The sequence below is a fragment of the Mesoplodon mirus genome (genome assembly GCF_964341445.2).
Source record: "Mesoplodon mirus genome assembly, chromosome: 1".
Classification (NCBI taxonomy): Eukaryota; Metazoa; Chordata; class Mammalia; order Artiodactyla; family Ziphiidae; genus Mesoplodon; species Mesoplodon mirus.
The window spans coordinates 65,082,342-65,102,253 of NC_138976.1; positions in this window are offsets into that span (position 1 = coordinate 65,082,342).

Consider the following 19,912-nt stretch of genomic DNA (forward strand, 5'->3'; position numbering starts at 1 on the left):
ATGACCCAGCAATCCCACTACTGGACATATACCCTGAGAAAACCATAATTCAAAGACACATGCACCCCAACATTCACTGCAGCGCTGTTTACAATAGCCAGGACATGGAAGCAACCTAAATGTCCATCGACAGATGAATAGATAAAGAAGATGTGGTACATATATACAATGGAATATTACTCAGCCATAAAAAGGAACGAAATAAGGTCATTTGTAGAGATGTGGACAGACCTAGGGTCTGTCATACAGAGTGAAGTAAGTCAGAAAGAGAAAACAAATATCATATATTGACACATATATGTGGAATCTAGAAAAATGGTACAGATGAACCTATTTGCAGGGCAGGAGTAGAGACGCAGAGGTAGAGAACGGATGTGTGGACACAGGGGATGGGAAGCGGAGGTGGGATGAATTGGGAGATTGGAATTGACATATATACACTACAATGTGTAAAACATATATACACTACAATGTGTTTTATACTACAATGTGTAAAACAGATAGCATGTAGTGGGAACATGCTGTATAGTGCAGGGAGGTCAGGTCGGTGCTCTGTGGTGACCTAGATAGGTGGGATGGGGAGTGGGAGGGAGGTCCAAGAGGGAGGGTATATATGTATACATATAGCTGATTCACTTCGTTGTACAGCAGAAACTAACACAACATAGTAAAGCAACTATACCCCAATTAAAAAAATAAAAAGATGTCTGTCTCACATTAAATTTGTAAGCCAGGTATTTTTAGGAACAAGTTTATACATTCTAGAGAATCACTTTATTACTACATCTGAAGCTATTTTTTCCTAATAAAATCCTAATAAATTTCCTAATAAATACATGAATTTACTGGGCCTATTCCTCAAGATATTTTTATATCATCAGGAAGGAGCCACTGATTTTTACTTTTATAGTGGGATAAGAACAAATTTAAATTTAAAAACAAAATACTTTGGTTAAAAGTTCTATTGTAAAGTTAAATGATGTATAATTTGCAGTTTATTTGAGCCTTCGTTTCCGCTTCCAAAAAATTGTGATACTGTTATCTGTTTCACTTGGTTGTTTCCTAATCCATAAAGCCTATGAGAGTGTTTTGAGACTTGTGGGATTTATAGCAAGGCATGATTCTTTTCTAAATGTGTCATTTGACAACTATGCCTCCAAGAACATAATGATAGGCCCTTTTTTTTGAATATTGTATATTCCAGGATTTTGTCCTATAGGTATGATGATGTTACTGGAAAGCTTGAATGCTTTGATAAAATTTATTATAGTTTATATAAACTAAAGACTAATTCCTTGTGCATGCCTAGAGACTCCATTAACCTCTTTCTTTTGCTGACATATGAGATAATATTGCTTTAATTGATCACAGAGGAAGATATGCCAGAGCACAATGAATCCCAAGACAGTGTTCCTTTATCCCTGTTGATCACTATCACAGGGATGCTGTTACACAAGTATAGAGAGTCTGAGCCTATCTCTCTTAAAGTTTTACTACAGCAAGCATGTTTTCTTTTGTCATCTAATTCACCTACACACCCCCACTTTATGTCATTTACCAATACTAAAAATAGTACAGAAAAAATATAAAACTTGGATATTTATAATATCTAATATCCAATGTTTCCTAAGTTATATTGCCTCTTGTGAGTTGGTGCTTATTTGCCCAACAGTGATGGGCCAGAGTATCAGAGCATTTAGTAATCTTCACCCTCTGCTCTGGCCATTCCTACTGCTTGGCAACTGAAGCATGCTATGTAGCCAAGCCTATTGATTAAATCAGCATAATACTTGTATGTCTCTTCCAAGTGATTGTAGCTTTAGCAAGTCAGGAAAAAGCCCCTTTCCTTGTCTTGATTAAGTTATATTTTTTGAGAGTTTATTATATCATTGTTGTAACATTTTCCATTTTTCCTATAAAGATATTTTTTCTTCAATGGAAAAATAAATTGAAATCAAAATGTAAACATGTGACCAGTTGCTTCTTTGTTACTGCTTACATATGTTCTCTTTTGATGGAAATCCTGATGTTTTGCTTTTTGTTTTGTTTTTTCTTAAGAACCAACCTGGTCTTTATTAAAAATCCAAATCAAGGGCTTCCCTGGTGGCGCAGTGGTTGAGAGTCCGCCTGCCAATGCAGAGAACACGGGTTTGTGCCCCGGTCCGGGAAGATCCCACATGCCGCGGAGCGGCTGGGCCCGTGAGCCATGGCCGCTGAGCCTGCGCGTCGGGAGCCTGTGCCCCGCAACGGGAGAGGCCACAACAGTGAGAGGCCCATGTACCACAAAAAAAAAAAAAAAAAAAAAATCCAAATCAAGTCCATGGAATATGCAATGTACATTTTCTTCCATATTTTTATAGCAATAAAATTTATTTCACTACTAAATTGGATAAGGTCACATCAGTTATTTTTAAACAAATTAAGCACTTTATAATTATAGAATCTTCATTTAATCATTTGGAAAAAGCTTGATCAATCCCCTGTCCCAACAATTTAATTAATTAATTAATTAATTAATTAATTTTACCCATGAGGAATTGTAGCCCAAGGAGGTTGAGTGACTTGTTCTAGATCAAACAGTAAGTCAAGAAAAGTGCCAGAACTAAAATTGTGTGTTCTGGCTCTCATCCAAGAGTCATATTCCAGTTCCCCACCCTAATTCAGAGCTGACACGGTGTGTGAATATATAGTAGATGATGATGGTGACACAATTACTATTTACATGCAGGAACAGGTCCCCACAACATCTGGAGTCTCTTAAGGAGGGACTGTTTGTGGAATTGTAATAAGCATATGGACTCTGGAGCTAAGACTACCTACGTTCAAATCCTAGTTGTGCCTTCAGTCACTATAAGGCTTGAATAATATATTCCTCAATCTTACTGTGATGTAGTTCCCTAAAATTTAAAATGAAATAATAATAGCACTGACTCAAGAGTTTTATGTAAAGATTAAATTAGTTAATACAGGTGCCTGCCAAATAATAATAGGAAGCCCTCTATTAAAATGGTGTCTGGCAAATAAGTAGCTACTGTTATTATGGCCATCCAGTTTCACATACACAGCCGCAGAATTTAAGCTTCCATTAAATGTTATAGATATGAGATAGAATTTAAAATAAGCTTTTGTTTTTTGAAATTTTCTGTGAGGCAAAAAATTGAGCTGCATGGTTTAATTCTGAAGGATAACCTTTGCTGTATTTTATATTAACTGACAATGTGTTGAGTGGATATTTGAATATGTTACACAGTCTTTTTAAATTTATTTTATTGATGTATAGTTGATTTACAGTGTTGTGTTAATTTCTTCTGTATAGCCAAGTGATTCAGTTATACATACATACACATTCTTTTTCATATTCTTTTCCATTATGGTTTAATCACAGGATATTGAATAGAGTTCCTTGTGCTATACAGTAGGACCTTGTTTTTTTATCCATTCTGTATATAATAGTTCGCACCTTCTAATCCAAAACTCCCACTGCAGCCCTCCCCCTCCCCACCACCCCCACAAGTCTGTTTTCTACGTTTGTGAGTCTGTTCTGTTTCATACATAAGTTCATTTGTGTCATATTTTAGATTCCACATATAAGTGATATCACATAGCATTTGTTTTTCTCTTTCTGACTTACTTCACTTAGTATGATAATCTCTGGGTCCATCCATGTTGCTGCAAATGGTATTATTTCATTCTTTTCTATGGCTGAGTACTATTCCATTGTATATATGTACCGCATCTTCTGTATCCATTCATCTGTTGATGGACATTTAGGTTGTTTTCAAGTCTTGGCTATTGTGAATAGTGCTGCTATGAACATTGGGGTGCATGTATCTTTTTGAATTAGAGTTTTGTCCAGATATATGCCCAGGAGTAGGATTGCTGGATCATATGGTAGTTCTATTTTTAGTTTTTAAAGGAACCTCCATACTGTTTTCCATAGTGGCTACATTAATTTACATTCCCACCAACAGTGTAAGAGGGTTCCCTTTTCTCCACATCCATTCCAGCATTTGTTATTTGTAGATTTTTTTGACGATGGCCATTCTGACCATTCTGAGGTGGTAGCTCATTGTAGTTTTGATTTGCCTTTTTTAATAATAAGCAACACTGAACATCTTTTTATGTGCCTCTTGGCCATCTCTATGTCTTCTTTGAAGAAATGTCTATTTAGGTCTTCTGCCCATTTTTCAATTGGGTTTGTTTTTTGTTGTTGTTGAGCTGCATGAGCTGTTAATGTATTTTGGAGATTAATCCCTTGTTGGTCACATCATTTGCAAATATTTTCTCCCAATCTGTGGGTTGTCTTTTCATTTTGTTTTTGTCTCCTTTGCTTTGCAAATGCTTTTAAGTTTAATTAGGTTCCATTTGTTTATCTTTGCTTTTATTTCTATTGCCTTGGGAGATTGATCTAAGAAAACATTGGTACAATTTATGTCAGAATGTTTTGCCTATGTAGTCTTCTAGAAGTTTTATGGTGTCATGTTTTATATTTAAGTCTTTAAGCCATTTTGAGTTTATTTTTGTGTATGATATGAAGGTGTGTTCTAACTTCATTGATTTACATGTGGCTGTCCAACTTTCCCAACACCATTTGCTGAAGAGACTGTCTTTTTTCCATTATATATTCTTTCCTCCTTTGTCAAAGATTAATTAGCTATAGGTGTGTGGGTTTATTTCTGGGCTCTCTATTCTATTCCACTGATCCATATGTCTGTTTTTGTGCCAATACCATGCTGTTTTGCTTATTGTAGCTTTGTAGTATTTTCTGAAGTCTGGAGGGGGTTATGCCCCCAGTTTTGTTCTTTTTCCTCAGGATTGCTTTGGCAATTCTGGGTCTTTATGGTTGCATATAAATTTTTGGATTATTTGTTCTAGTTCTGTGAAAAATGTCATGGGTAATTTGATAGGGATCTCATTAAATATGTAGATTGCTTTGGGTAGTATGGCCATTTTAACAATATTAATTCTTCCAGTCCAAGAGCATGGGATACCATTCCATTTCTTTGAATCATCTTCAGTTTCCTTTATTAATGTTTCATAGTTGTCAGCATATAAGTCTTTCACCTCCTTGGTCAGGTTTTTTCCTAAGTATTTTAATTTTTTGATCTGATTTTAAAAGGGATTTTTTTTATATTCCCTTTCTGATATTTCATTGTTAGTGTAAAGAAATACAGGCAGGAGCTTCCCCGGTGGTGCAGTGGTTAAGAATCTGCCTGCCAATGCAGCGGACATGGGTTCGAGCCCTGGTCCCGGAAGATCCCACATGCCGTGGAGCAACTAAGCCCATGTGCCACAACTACTGAGCCTGTGCTCTAGAGATCGCAAGCCACACTGCTGAAGCCCACACACCTAGAGCCTGTGCTCCATGACAACAGAAGCCATTGCAATGAGAGGCCCGCGCACTGCAACAAAGAGTACCTCCCACTTGCTGCAACTAGTGATAAACACGCGCACAGCAAAGAAGACCCAATGCAGCCAAAAAAAAAAAAAAAATTAATTAATTAAAAAAAAGAAATGCGGGCAATTTTTGTATGTTAATCTTGATGATACACAATTTTCTACTGATCATTATTTTTTCTTTTTCCCTTTTATCTCTCTTGTCTAAAACCTGCAGATAAAAGTATCCTTGGTGCTCTTTTAAGATTTAATTGAAATAAGGTTTCAATGTCAGAAATAAAGAAAATTAGAAAACAGAACTTTAAATAGCTTCTTCAGCTTAAAAAACATGAGAACTCGTATGAAATTGCACCTTCTGAAATGTTGTCCAGTGGGCAATCTTGCCTTCCCTAAGAGCACATGAAGTGCATTTCCAAGGAGAAAGTGCATCTGCTTTTGCTGCCGGTATGTTGAGTTTATGAGTCAAATGAAGTCACTAAGCAAAAATAAATGGCATAATGATGATTACAAACAGCCTTATATTTGTGTACCTCTGCCTTGCTGCAACTCAAGTCCTCTCATAGACTGTCTTTCCAGTCTCTTTCATATGTCTGCCAAGGACAGCAGCAGATAAGGACTAACCTCAAAGTTTGCATGTGAAAAAATCGCTGGCATAAACCAATGATTAAATTATTTTAGGCTACATTTCAAATCAGTGCCAAACCTCAAATGAAATCCTGACATTCTGAGTCTCAGTTTTCTGTACTACCTCGAGCATGAGGAAAACCCCTTCCTTTTCTAGTTATTTCTGAAGTTCAGCATTGTTGGAGGGGAGGCTAGGAGGCATCACACAGCATGGTGGTGTCATGTTTGATCATATCTGCATCCACTCCCCTTAAAATCACCGTAAAGCAAAGTGAAGGCACTCTTCATTCCTTCAGAAGGCACAGAGCATCAAGAACATTTTCCCAAAATGGCTTATTTGATTGAATATCTTCATGAAATACATTCATTTTATTTTAAATTCCCTGTAGCCTATAAAAGAATAGGAATTCTGTTCATGGAAGGTCACACAGAGAAGATTAGGGTTGAAAGGAACTTTGAAGACCTCCTTATCCAACTCTCAGATTTTATAAATGTGGATCAGCCTGGTGATATTACTTGCTCAGGGTCACACCTTGAATATTTTTTTTTTACAGGGAACTTTCAGTCATATGTGCCTTATGTATAATTTCCACTTTCTTTCATAATTATAAGATTATCATTCACTTCCCCTTTAATAGTATTCAGTCAGAGGGTTGTTAAGCACCCTGTAGTATCCAAATGTATTATACTTTTTTCTTCTAAAATTAAGAGTGTTTTTGTTTGTATTGTTTGTTTTGTATTATAAGTGGGATAATGATAGCTTTTCAGCTCTGTTAAATCTGTACTCTGTTCAGTAGCCTGTGCCTGGGAAGCCATGACATTGTAGATGTGAAGCACATGGTACAGTTTTTGATACAGAACTTCCTCATATGTCTATCCTGGGGAGGCGAGCTTCTTTCCAGTTAGGACAGTTAATGTCAGGGGAGCGAATTCATTATCCTAATGCTGAGTATGAATTGCACTGACTATATCATCCCAAGGATTCTTTTTTTTTTTTTTTTTTTTTTTGCGGTACGCGGGCCTCTCACTGTTGTGGCCTCTCCCGTTGCGGAGCACAGGCTCCGGACGCACAGGCTCAGCAGCCATGGCTCACGGGCCCAGCCGCTCCGCGGCATGTGGGATCTTCCTGGACCGGGGCACGAACCCATGTCCCCTGCATCGGCAGGCAGACTCTCAACCACTGCACCACCAGGGAAGCCCCCCAAGGATTCTTTAACAATAGTTTTCAAGCTTTCAGAGGTGAACTTGAATTTACGCAGCTTCTCCCAGTGATATCCAATAACTGTGGCTTCCCATTGATTTAGTAGCCAGCAAATGTATTGGTGTTGTTAAGAATAAATTTCTGCTTTGAATGATAATCCTTATTATTCACTTGTGGCTATTTTCTATCCCTAGGCCTCATTTAAATACTGAATAGCTTCGTTTTGATACATATACATCTTAGAATACTTATCTCACTCTCTGTCCCCTCCAGTCAACAAGTAAAATTTTCAGTGTAGCAACAGAAGTGATTCTGGTAATTATGCCCTTCTACTCCTGTGTCTGACTCCAGAATGAACCCCATGGACGGGTCACACATGTGGATTTAGTGGCTGTTCAATAGAGACAAGTCTCAGAGTATGCTATAGGGTTTGACTCAGACTTCAAAAGCAAAAAAAAAAAAAAAAAAAAAGAAAAAAGAAAGAAAAGAAAAAAGAAAGAAAAAAAATTCTAGTATGTTTCTATATGTCCATTGAGGGCCACAATACATGTAGATTACTGATAGTGCTTCTTCCAGAATTGATATAAAAAAAAGTTGGTTAAGTGTAGTTTTTCTGCAAATCTATCAGAATCTATACATCTAATTTACCAGTATCCTTTCCACTGTTTCTGATTTTCCTCAGAATCTCACATATTTATTTTTTAAAACAAAAAATAATAGAAAAATGTATTTCCCATAGTCTATAGGAATTTATAATATTACACATTGATTTTTTTAAACTCATGTTCCCATAGGAACGTAATTAAATATCAGGATACATGTATCAAATTAATAGCCTAAAATAGATTATAATTGATACTGAGCTATTTTACAGAATGTTACTCTAAACAATTGTGGAGGGTGTGAGTAGTTAAATAATAATTTGGTTGATGTCCCTTGTAAGGCAGAAATAGATCTTCCTTATCCTCTGCTTCATACAATTGTTTTTCACTCATGAGATGTACCAAACTCTTATGAAAACAATGCATTTTGCTTGTCCCGCATGTTTTATTCCTTGGATAATAGATACATTCATTTATGTAACAAACACACATATCGGTTCTTTCCTTAGCAAAAGGGAGGGCATGTGACTTGGACCCAGCCCTCAGAGTACCCCAGACTTAACATCTTTCTCTGGTATATAGAGGAAAATCTACCTTCTGAGGCTGCCTGTGTTAGGTTGGATTTCTTCAGGAGCAGACCCTGAGGCATAGATTTGAAAGTAATCAGTTTACTTGAGAGGTTATCCAAAGAAACACTGGTAGGGAACAGGGAGTGGATCAGGAAAGGAAAAAGAATCACTTAAGGCTGAGCTAATGAGCAGATGACTGCTTTGGGAAATGGGAGCTCAGTCCCATTGGGAACTTCTGGGCAACCGTGTGGAACAAACAAAGTTGAGGGTTGCTCCAGCGGTTCTTAACTCCTCCACACTTTCAGCTTGCCCTTGCTCTAGCAGCCACAGAAAGCCCCCAGGCAGAGAGATTGCAGATGCTTGGGATAAGAAGCCACTGGCATGTGTAGGAACTATGAGTGCCAAGGGGATATAGGCAAGGCACCAAGAGCATCCAATACGTTGCTAAATTGGAAGGAAGAGACTCTTGGGCAGCTGGTGACTGTATGGATCTCTGTGTGTAGTGAACCTAACCGAGGTTAAAGATGAAAAAAAAAATCAGAATCAGAGTAAAGTGGAAAAAAAGATACATAGAGAAACCGAGGTTGAATGTTAGTTGAGTCCTTAGACCCAGGTGTATTTCAAGATTAATCTCTAGACATCCTAGTCACATAAACCAATACATTCCTTTTTTTTCCCTATAACTCATAATCAAAATAAGGCTTGATTTATATACCCACCCTAATGATTTTTAGTCCCAGAGCCTTCTAAAATCTTAATTGTATCTTGGTGGAACCAGCTTTTGTAGGAAGAGCCCCCTGCTTGCTGCTAAGAAAACTCTCCTGTCTTTTTATTTTTATTTTATGAATTTTATTTCTGTCTTTAGTTTTTAATTCTCTGCATGTGGTCAACATTTACCGCCTTTTTTGCTGCTTTGGTGAATGGCTTTGAAAGATACTGTGCTAGTCTGTAAGACAGGCAGAACGTCTAAGGAAATTACTGCAATTGTCAGTCTTTAAGAATGTGGAAATGCACAGCGAAAAGCCCTTGAAGATACTGAATGTAAAATAAAATTTTTAGGAAAAAAGATACTTTGAAATTATTAATATTTTTATAACTGCAGTAATATTTATGCTAGAATTGCTTTTACTCTATATCCTTTTAATTATTAGACCCATAATCTTTTCAGAGGGAAACTGAGTCATATAAAAGTTTCTCTCTAAGGAAGTAAACTACTATTGGTAAGATGCCTTCACAATTAAATAAGTCTGCTTCATCTGGTTCTTTTAACACTCAGATCCACTGCTCTATAGTACTGGTCACCTGGGAGTAACATGGTATGTGAGGCTTCCACCTTAATGTAAGTTTCCATAGCCCATTCTTGAACCTAACTTCTGGTAAAATAGAATCCTTGATCAGAAGTATCAGAAGGATTTTCATCCTAGTTTAATGGAATGATGATAAACATAGAGCAAAATGCCAAGTGAACACAACTAAGATAGAAAAGTGCCCTAAATAATTAGTTTCCGGGCTTCCCTGGTGGCGCAGTGGTTGAGAGTCCGCCTGCCGATTCAGGGGACACGGGTTCGTGCCCCGGTCTGGGAGGATCCCACATAGCACGGAGCGGTTGGGCCCATGAGCCATGGCCACTGAGCCTGCGTGTCTGGAGCCTGTGCTCCGAAACGGGAGAGGCCACAACAGTGAGAGGCCCGCGTACCGCAAAAAAAAAAAATAATAATAATAATAAATAATAATAATAATAATTAGTTTCCTACTCAATATTGTAGAAGCCCTCTATTTCTCCTGGAAATTTTTATTATTCCTGGGCTTTAAATCAGTGTGTGTGTATGTCTCGAATTAGAGTCATTGATGTTCATGGGAAAATGTCATTTACAGTTAGTTGCTTCCAATAATATTGGATCCACATATATTTTCCACCACATTTCCTATCTCTACTTGCTTCATAGGCACACTGCTTAAGAGCCAACAAGTGTGATTCAGGAGATCCTCTGGTCAAAAGCACATGGTTCCCTTTCACATCCTCAGGTATTTAGATCAGGCATTAGTTCACCATTATTTAGCACTGGCTGCTGAATCCAAGCTCCTGTTCTCAATGAGTCAGATTTGATATGAGCAATCTTTTTTTTTCCTGATCTGTACCAGATAATTTCCTATATTTTGAGTTCTGGAAAATAAAAACAGCTACCTCAGCCTACTTTTACATAAGATAAGGAGGGGGCTTATCATACCAAGAATTATACAGTACAGTATCACATAAGTAACTATCACATCTAGATTGAACTCTAGTCTGATGAATCTTTATGAAATCCTGCGGAAAGAGAGATTCCCAAGATGAATAGATTTTCAATTTGAACCCAGACTTCTGTTACCAAACATTCTGCTTTTGCTTATGCCATAGGAATGGGGACTCAGATAACTTTTTTTCTGTGTGTAGGAGTTTTCCTGACCAACTGGACTGAAAGACAGATCTGATATAAAAGGAACAAGGTTGCTCATAATGAGAGTGTTTATGTTAGATGAAGTGGTCACAAAAGGACAAACTCCCCATCACCTCATCACCTGTCTAGTTTTCTTTTTGCACTCTATATATTTATTCATATCGTTTTCCTTGTTTGCTTTCCTTTTATGCCTACTATTGAATATAGGTAAATCACTTTATTTTGTCTCACTATTTTCAATTAATGAAACTAATAATAGTTAACATGAAGAAACACAGGTTTATTAAGGTTTATTATATATTATTTCTATACCTGTAACATCTACATTTATTTTCATATAAGGAAATTCTGAAAATGATGTAGTGGGTTTTATTTCACAATTTAAAAATTTAAAAAATAGTTACAAATAATTATAATAATGTTCCGTAAGAAAGGGGATAATGGCCTTAGGAACTGGCAACTAAAAGCTCTCAATTAGGCTGTTGTGTTTCTAATTGAGCATAAAAGATGTTTATGGAGTATAAACAACACTCACAAAACGTCACTCTGTAACCACGATGGAACAAGACAGAGACAAGTATCTTAAGCAAGCAAAACATATAACAGTAATAGCCACTAGTCAGCTACCTTCTTCTGGCTAACTTTAGTGGTTGTTATTTCTCTACCCTTAACAACTATACTTCTTTAATTTTCAGGTCTCTTAGATAAAAAATTACCGAGATAAGCAAGGACCGCACTGCCTTCACTTCCTGATGGCACTTAATCCAAAACTGACACCCGCTTCCCTACATTTGCCTTAAAATCAGCCAGAACAAGCACAAGCACTATAAGATACCCCTTCAAACTCCCTGGTGCTGAGACTCCCATGGCTCCTCTGATACATGCTTTCACTCACTGCAGAAGACTAAATAAACCTAACTGTGTGACTGCAGGTTTCTAGTAGTCTTTGGTCAGTTGACTTCAACACTGGGAATATGGCAAAAATGGACCATCTAAATTGTCTATGTAAAGTATGGCTTAAAGTGTAGCCTGAAATTATAGGTTATGATTTGGTTCCTTATTGAAATGAAGTTGGGATGGTAGAAGGGGCTTCAGCGGTGTTGATTCAAATTTTCTATACAGCAAGAGATATTAGAAATGTAAAAATCCTCCCAGTTTTCTCTAATTAACACCAAAATTAGTGTCAGTTTTGCCATAATGAAAATATTTTCTCACTTTTGCTACAGATTTGAGCATTGATCTTTTTTTTTTTTTTTAATTAGGGAAAAAACATGAAATCACTAGAGCAGCAAGAATAATAAAGGCCACAGAGACTTGGATCTTTTTTAACTTTCCCCTTCCCTGAATGCCACACCCTATTAATTTACTTTCATTTTAAAACATTTCAGTCAGTTCAATTCAGCAAATGCATATTGAATGACTTCTATGTATCTGGTACTATACTAGGGGCTAAAGCGTATTCTACCATGAGCTAATACCACTTCATGGCTTCAGAGAGTCACAGGTTAATGGGAGGTAAGAGAGGAACTAAAATAAATGTAGATAATTTTGCACATAGATTGAATGAAATTTTAAACCCTGAGCTAGTCTGATATTCACAGAGCCCTGGTACTTGGCAAAATAATTATATAATTGTGGCTTTCACATTTTTCTCTTAAATGTCATTTTCATGGAATGAATAACACAATTACACATAATGAAAGGAGATGATTATTAAACGTTGTCAGGTGTTTTATATTTTACATGCCAAGATTCTGGATTGTTTCTAAAGAGAATAAAAAGAGAAAAATCAGTGTTTTGACCATTATCCACAATTTGGGGGTATAATTATAGAAGATTACAGGGTATTTTATTCTAAGAGTCACCTGAAGACACTGTTTGCAAAACTCTATTTGAATGTTTTTCCTTGCAGCCTTACAGCATGCCTCAAGAGTTTGTATTTTTGGGTTTCTTTAGAGGAAAATCAAAAAATCTATTAGCTCTCTCAACATATAAGCTTGTGTACTAGGAAACTGAATTCCAAGTCCTGCACAACAGTCTCTGGCTGGCATCTAAGAATGCAACCTCCTGGGGACTGGATTTATCTGGGTCATTCATGGGAAGAAGGAGCACAGTCAAAGATGGGGGAATCGTAAAATGGGTCATCCTCTCATGTTAATTTCTATGAAATGAGTCAACAATATGCAATAAGGGCATATTGTTCATGTTGTAGAAACACATTTTAACTTCTTTCCTTGGCAGGTCCTTTAGAAAAATGCAAATTTACATTTCCAAGCTATTGCATGTGAGATTTTCTTTTAATCACCTTTTAATATAATTACATTATTATCTAATACAAGTAGGCATAAATACTTACGGATATTTGTCAGATGTTTAGTACAAGACCTGGACCATTACAAACGTATCTCACACACACAAAAGTAATTTTCATTTTCTTCCCAAATGACAGTGCAGTTATTAGACTCCATCTCTAAAATGCCTACAAGCCAATTTAATTAGTCAGTTAAATGAAACTGTCAGAAATCTAAGAAACATTTTTGAAGTAAATTATAGCCCTAGGTATTTCTTAATTTGCTTTGTGTAACTTCAACCGGAAAGTATGTTTATAATATTCTATTTGTTCAGCATGGATGAAGGTCACTTCACATTTACTTTCATCTTCAAATCGCCTGGCCATTTCACAGCTGTTTGAATTTTAATAAGAGGGAACCAGTTTGGAGGATTCAAGAGAGAGCAAAAGGGAGAAATACTAACGTTTGGCATGTATGAGGTTTATCATAATTCTGCTCTTGGAAACTATGGAACAAGGCTGATGTTTTTGTTTCAAGTCATAAGTTATGGAAATTAATTCTACAGACAAAATTAATAGGTGTAAAATTATGGTAATTATAGTCATGGTAACCAGCTATCTTTATGCATTAAAAGCCAGTTCTTGTACTGTGGGTCAGGAATGGTATCACAAAATTGTAGTCCTTGATTAAATAAACCCTTTTATGTAGTATATTTAAGTGTTGTACTAAAATTATTCAGAATGCTCCTCTATTAAAGAATGATAATCTCCCTCCACCCAAAGAAAACCAGAAATAAATGAAAAGCTAGAAGGAGTCCAGTAGGCAACCACACATGCAATTATAAAGACCTATTCATCTACGTGGCTTTTCATCATTTAAAATTTTTTTTTAATATACAAGAGTTAGGAGCTTGAAAATCTTCCATCATTTTCTTTGAAGTTTTAATATAACAAATACAGAATGCATTCGAATATTTTTCAGTCACTTTGCTTCGACATCAAATCTCTTTGTGCCTTTTATCATCCTCTTTTAAGTAAAATCCCTAATTAAAAGTTTGAGATTGAAGAAGAAACTGTAAGAAAACAATATATGTATGAAAGTACAGCAATGAAAATTAATTATTCCCAAAGAGAAAACAATATTTGATATGGAAGTAAGCACATAAACATCTGAGTTTCAATAGAAATAACATATGTTATTAGGCAGCAGATATGTAGCATAAACAAGACATTGAGTAAAAAATAAAATGTAATTAATGGTCTTTTTTTCCTACTATTTTTATTTAGAGTAGACTAAAGTTAAAACTGCATGTTTTTAGTACAACAGTGACCTCCTTGATATTTTTTTCTTTCTGAAAAGCCTATGGAGTTTATTTGGATTTCGGAGGTACAGAAAAATAACCCAAATAGCCAAATATACAGTTTGATTTTTTTATAAATGACCTTGAAGCCTAGTAAAGAGATATAAGTTAAGCATTTCCCCCTCTCATTTCTTTTTTCTTTTTTAAAAGTCTTTACTGAATTTGTTACAATACTGCTTCTCTTTTAATGTTTCGGCTTTTTGGTTGTGAGTCATGTGGGATCTTAGCTTCCTGACCAGGGATCGAACCCTCACCCCCTGCACTGGGAGGCAGAGTCTTAACCACTGGACTGCTAGGGAAGTACCTCATGTCTTGCTTTATCCACAAAGTAAACCTGACCACTTAAAACTCGTTATTAGAAAGTCTAAAGTTAGAAAGAAAAAAAGAAAAATATCTCTGGATTTGGACTTTTAAGACCTGGGTTCAAGAATAGAACTCCCTTTTTCATAGTCATGACACCAACCCCATCTCTATGTCTTGGTGTCTTCGATTTTTAGTTTTTTTTAAATTTATGAAATACATATGCTAATACTTCCATCACAGACGGTTGTGAAGACCAGATCAAATGAGTAGTGAATGTATAGCTACTTTGTAAAATTCGAAAACTTTTAAAGAAATCTTCTGAGACTAGTTTTATAATTTTCAGAGGTTATTTGAATATTCTGATATGATTGTCTAATGGAAGTCATGGAATATGATCTTCCTTAGAAAATAGGAGACATAGTCACCCTTGAAAGGCTATTGTTATTACGAATGTTAATCTTAAAGATTAACAAGTAGGAATTCTGGAATTTGGGGAGATAATGATAAGATAATGACAAGATAATGGTAGGGTAGACCTTATTGTCTTATGCTCCAGACTTTGAGGGATCCAATTGTGCTTGAATATAATCCAGAGTTAGTCGGAGAAGATGGTTTCTGTCACATGGTGAAATGTCCAGAACCTAGGCAGAGAAACATTTCTGTAGAAACCATATTGATACTATTAATAATTATAATATTTAATATTTATTAAGCATTGACTACCTCCTGGAAGCTATTCTAAGTATATTGCACATATTAAGTTTAATCCTCATAATACTATGTGGTGGGCACAACTGTTATCCCCAGTTTACAGATGGAAAAACTGAGTCATAGAGAGGTTAAGAAATTGTTGAAGGTCTCATACCAAATAAATTACAGGGCTGAGATATAAATCCAGGCATTCTCAATTCAGTTTTATTTCTTAATACCTATCCTAAGTGCCTAATTTTGTAAAGCAGATTATCTGTGTTCCTTTTTGTAGCCAATGTATTTCTTTTGTCTGCTTGTTTGTTTTTTTTTTTTTGATCCCCCAAGATTTGTAAAGTGTTACTTAAATGTCTCAGTCTTTTCTCAGTCTTTCTCTGTCAAAGTACAATCCTGCATTTAATTTTGGCAAAGTGCAATAAAGAAGAAAGAGCTTCACCACAAATCTGGTCTAATGTTAGGCAAATTTAAATTATGAGAAGTCATTAAGGTGAAAAATCATGGAAATATAGCTATGACTAACAAATTGTTAATGATTTAGTAGCTGTAGTATATGGCAGTTATGAATCAGAAGTAAGTTAACACATGAAAAGAACTGGACCTGCAGGTGTAAACATCCACCCCATATGAATATCCTTTCATTGCCAAATTTGAAGAATCAGTATTTGATTTTTTTGAATGGCCGTTGCATTGGGAAAACTGAATCTCCACATGCAAAAGAATAAAATTGGGTCCCTATCACACACTAAACACAAAAATTAACTCAAAATGGATAAAAGTCTTAAACAAAAGACCTGAAATGGTAAAACTCCTTGAAGAAAACATAAGGAAAAACTTCTTGACCTTGATTTTGGCAATGATTTCTTGGATTTGACACCAAAACACAGGCAACAAACCCAAAAATAAAGTGGGATTGCTTCAGAGGAAAAAGCTTCTGCACAGCAAAGGAGACACTCAACAGAGTGAAAAGGCAACCTATGGAATGGGAAAAATATTTGCAAAACATCTATCTGATAATGGGTTAAAATCCCAAATATTCAAATGAGGAATTCCTCCAGCTCAATAACAAAAAAATATATAACCCAATTTAAAAATGAGCAATGGAATTAAATAGACATTTCTTCAAAGAAGACCTACAAATGGCCAACCTGGATATGAAAATATGCTCAAAATCACTAATCATCAGGAAAATGCAAATCAAAACCACATTGAAATATCACCTCACCCCTGTTAGGATGGATACTATCAAAAGGTCAAAAGATAATAAGTGTGGTTAGGATGTGTAGAAATTGGAATCCCTGTATAGGTACAGCCACTATGGAAAACAGCATGGAAGTTCCTCAAAACATTAAAAAATAGAAATACCATAGAACCCAGCAATTCTGCTTCTGGGTATATAAACAAAATAATTGAGATCAGGATCTCAAAATGATATCTGCACCCCCATGTACATTGTATCAGGATTCACTGTATCCAAGATACGTAAGCAATCCAGATGTCCATTGACAGAGGAATGGATAAAGAAAATGTGGTGTATATATACAATGGAATATTATTCAGCCATAAAAATAAATTCTACCATTTGCTACAACATGAATGAACCTAGGGGTGTATTATGCTAAGTGAAATAGGCCAGTCACAGAAGGACACATACTGCATGATTCCACTTATATAAGGCATCTAAAATCATCAGACTCATAGAACTAGAGAATAAAATGGTGATTGTGAAGAGCTGGGGGGAGGAGAAAATGTGGAGTTGTTGCTCAAAGGGTATAAAGTTTCAGCTATGTAAGACGAATATGTTCTACAGATCTGCTGTACCACAGAATGTCTATAGTTAGCAATGCAGTATTGTTCACCTTAACATGTTAAGAGAATAGATCTCATGTTAGGTATTCTGAACACACACAAGAACATAGAAAAGGTTTTGAAGGTGATGGGTGTGTTTAGTACCTTGATTGTTGTGATAGTATCATGAGAGTATGCCTATGCCCAAACTTACAATGTATACGTTAAATATGTGCAATTTTTGGTTATCAATTATACCTCTGTAAAGTTTATAAAAAAGAGAGTGACGGTAGTATACATATTATATTCTCTTAGGAGATTATACTGTTGAATTGAGGTTATTCAATTCATACATTATAATGAGCTGGTGTCTTTCATTGTCTACCACAACATTCTGGACTTCTAAGATATTCCCTGTAATATTAAGTTAGATGTGGAACATCTTTGAGAAGATATTTATATGAAGTGCTTACAGAACTTAACAGAGTACCTGACTTATAGGAAGTGCTTAAGAAATGTCAGCTATTGCTGTCATTATCAACAGCAACAACAACTATTAGGTGCCTGGTTCTCTCCAGAAACTGTACTGCATGGGAATATGACAGTGAACTGCAGAGACGTGACCTCATGTAGTTTGTCTAGAGCTGTGTTGTCTAATATGTAGCCAATAGCCCATAGTGCTATTTAAATTTAGACTAATTAAATAAAATTAAAAATTTAGTTCTCCAGTCAAGCTAGTCGTATTTCAGGTACTTAATAACCACATATTTCCAGTGGCTACTATATTGTGCAGCACAGATTTAAAAAGATTTTCATTATTACAAAGAATTCTACTGGACAAAGCTGCTCTAGACATTCTATTCCCTTAGTTTCCTTGGATATAACACTCTAAGATTCCTCATGGTACCAGGTGTGAGGTACCATTCTCATACTATAAAGCTTTTAAGGGAATATTTGTACTAAGATGAATCACTCTAGGAGCCCACTGGTAGTGACAGTAATACCCTATCAGGTCCATACAGTGGTTTTCTCATAGGTTTGGTATGATTCAAAGAAATAATTTTTGTCCACTCGTTGATAGTACATTGAATGAGCAAAAATAGCAGTTAAAAGAAAATAAACTATAACCCAGCATATGTTGGAATTGAGAATACTGAAGAACAGGGATGCAGACTGATCATTTGTAAATCTTCTATGTAGGCCCAACAAGGTGCCAGGTGCTGAGAGGCAGTATTATAAACATGGATATATCACCTCAGTTTCCCTTTGTGGAGATACCTGTTGCTACTTTTAACCAAGATATTGGCACATGAACCAAACCTTGCCAAATCATGTAGTTCTTCCCACTGGCTACAGTGATATATTCAGGGATGGGCATGAAGAGAATGAAATTTAATGCCAGGAATTTTGTTGAAACTATTGGGACATAGAAGGTAGGCGTGAAGATGATGAAGGGTTAGTTTCCAGAGGCCACCATGAAAAGAAGTAGCCTGAGAATAAAGGAAAGAAATGACACTGAGTCTTATATCTAGCCCCAGTGCCAGGTAGTGCCCCAAACCAGTATTACACTGTACTTTTTACAAGGTATTTTTTTTCTTAAATAAGTGTTAGTTGCATTTCTGTCACCTGAAACTAAAATATCTCGATCAAAAAAAAATTTGATGTTTGAAGCTAGATATGACCTTAGAGTTCAAATAAACTTGATTTTTTTCTATTAAGGAACACCCATTGGATCATAAGATAAATACACATGCTTTAGGGTCTTGGAAATGTTAATCAAAGCAAACAAGCTTAAGCATGAATTTCTTTGAAGTTTTATGGTTTCCTTTAATATAGCATGCACATTTTGCATTTCACTCCAAAATGTGGCTGTTGGGTATATTTGTTCCTTTGATAATTAATATGAATAATTTTATAGAGACTTAATAATCAAATAGAAATTGAAATAGCATTATACTGGAAGAAAATATTTAGGTTTTCCAGTTTTCCCATTAATCTAATTATTGCCTAAAGAATGTATGCTTTCAAAGTTTTAAAATGGCTTTGTATTTTTGTAATGGCTTTTTTGTTGTTGCTGTTAATTCTTTCTTTTCCCTGACCAATTACTTTGGGATACCACTCTTATTTTTTACCCATCCATGTTACTGGTATCAGTCCATTTTGGCATATAATATTCAATTAATGTGGTCTTTAAAGGGTCTTTAAAGGTCAGTAGTTTAGTATTTTCAATAATAACTCATGGAAACTTAGAGGAGGTACATCTTCAGGCAAGACAGCATTAGCAACCTTTCTACATACATTTTTTGTTATATAGAGAGTCAGGTACACTACTAGAAAGATAATGCAATATTTTGGGCTTCAAAATCTTTATGAAAACATTTTGGTTGTCCTTTCCTTCTCTTATGTTGTGTGTCAGTAACTATCATTTGATTCCCATATGTGGGGAAAGCATGTATTACATGAAATCTCATTTTTCTATCTAAATAGTTTTCATTTTATTATAAATAAATTAGAAACTCAGTGTCATAACTTCTATAATAGGGAGATATTTACTAGTGGCCATAGTAATATTTCACATTATTAATCATTATTAAGACTGATGCTCAGGGAATATGAATTATGATTATTCTGCAG